The sequence below is a fragment of the Momordica charantia genome (genome assembly GCF_013281855.1).
Source record: "Momordica charantia cultivar OHB3-1 chromosome 1 unlocalized genomic scaffold, Mcharantia_2.0 BLBB01000001.1, whole genome shotgun sequence".
Lineage (NCBI taxonomy): Eukaryota > Viridiplantae > Streptophyta > Magnoliopsida > Cucurbitales > Cucurbitaceae > Momordica > Momordica charantia.
The window spans coordinates 6,566,352-6,568,697 of NW_028275157.1; positions in this window are offsets into that span (position 1 = coordinate 6,566,352).

Below are 2,346 nucleotides of genomic sequence, written 5' to 3' on the forward strand. Positions count from 1 at the left end.
ACAACTTGATGTGCATTAAATTGGTTTTGTGGTGCATTGAAGCTACCTCGGGCGAGAATGTTTCTACCTCGGCCGGGAATTATGAAAATGTTCATTTGTTACATTTAATGGCATTTTGGTCATTTCACCTGCGTCTGACACATCATCAATGCTAAAAGTGGGTAGTTGGGTACTGTGAGGGGGTGGGTCATAATCGCGTCGTTCGTCTTCTCCTTCTTTGTTTAAAATCGATCCAATTCCATCGTCTTCTCCATTTATCTTCTCCTTCTCCGTTCGAAATCGCTCGAGGTAAGTTCGATTTCTTTTAGATTTTGTTCTTTTCCATCACATTGAAAGTTAGGGCTTCAATTTTCAACTCTGTTTAGAAGTTCAATGTTTGATTCTTCCGTCGATTACGTTTTTTGGTGTTCAATGAACGAATACATGATTAATGATTAATATGGCATCAATTTAGGTTTTGTTTCTCGTGTATTCCGTGTTTCGAAAAATAGGAAAACTGATTGCTGTTTGTGCCTTCTTTGTTCTTGATTTTTTTGTGTATTTTTATGTCGATATGGTCTCTGTGTGTAAGGGTGTGAGGTTTATTCGAAATATGTCTGTAGGAGGTTCATTTGAAATATTTGAGGTGGTGGGGTGGGAGGTTGAAGAAGAAGTGCTCTCTGTTATTTTTTTCGGGTTCGACCTCGACCGAGGTTGAGCCCGAGGTATTGAAAAATGTTCAACCTCGATGTTGAGCCTAAGGTTGAGCCTCCTCAATTACCAACCTCGAGGTGAACATCGAGGTACCCTCGGGCTCAGCCTCGCCCGAGGTCGAACCCGAGAAAAATAACAGAGAGTGCATGTTCGTTGTTTGAAAATAACCTTGGATGTTTAGTTTATTGGATTTTGGACAATGCAAAGCTATGATTCAACAAAAACTTTATTGAATACAACTTTATTAAATAGATGTGTTTTTACAAAATACAAACTACGAGTTTAGGGCAACACACCCAACAAACTCCCACTTGAACTAAACTCGAGTGGGGTGTACATTATCATAAAGCAAAGGGAAAATACAATAAACTAGGGCATACACTATACCCAATTACATTTCTCCCACTTGCCCTAGACTAACTGTACAAAGCTCGTAAACCTAGACTTTCTAGATGGCCCTCAAACACTTTAGCCGTGAGTGCCTTTTGTAAAAGGATCAGCAATATTGTGCTCTGCAGCGATCTTCGTGACAATCACATCTCCTCGCTGCACTATCTCCCGTATAAGGTGGTACTTCCTTTCGATGTGTTTGCCTCTCTTATGGCTTCGAGGTTCTTTAGAATTTGCCACAGCACCACTGTTATCACAATAAAGTGTGATGGGCAAGTTCATGTTTGGAACGACTTCCAAATCTGTCAAGAACTTTCTAAGCCAAACCGCCTCTTTTGCTGCTTCACAAGCCGCAACATATTCAGCTTCCATGGTGGAGTCTGCGATACATCCTTGTTTGATGCTTCGCCAAACTACCGGTCCTCCGTTAAGAGTGAATACTGACCCCGACGTGGATTTCCTTGAATCCTTTTCTGTTTGGAAGTCAGAGTCAGTGTATCCTGTAAAGATCAAATCCTTAGCGCCATACACGAGCTTGTAATCCCTCGTTCTCCGTAGATACTTGAGGATTCCTTTAACAGCAATCCAGTGATCATATCCTGGGTTGGATTGGTACCTACTGATTATCCCTACCGCATAGCAAATGGCAGGCCTAGTGCACAGCATAGCGTACATCAGGCTGCCCACTGCTGAAGCATATGGTATACGTCTCATATCCTCAACTTCTTGAGGTGTCTTAGGACACTGCTCCTTAAACAGATGAATTCCATGCCTGAAGGGTAATAAACCTTTCTTGGAATTCTGCATCGAATATCGAGCAAGCATCTTGTCGATATAAGTTGCTTGAGACAGGGCTAACGTTCTATTCTTGCGATCCCTTAGAATTTGGATGCCAAGAACATACTGAGCTTCTCCCAAATCTTTCATTTGGAACTCAGTCGCTAGCCACTTCTTCTTTATGTCAGTGAGATATCCTACATCATTCCCAATGAGTAGGATATCATCCACGTACAACACTAAGAAGGCTACGGTGTTGTTGACGATCTTCTTGTATACACAAGGCTCATCAACGTTTTGGTCAAAACCATAAGATTTGATCGCAGTATCGAACCTTATGTTCCAAGATCGAGATGCTTGTTCGAGTCCATCTATGGACCGTTTAAGCTTACAAACCTTTTGCTCTTGACCTTGTTCTATGCACCCTTTGGGTTGAGACATATAAATACTTTCTTCAAGATTGCCATTCAGAAAAGCAGTCTTGAC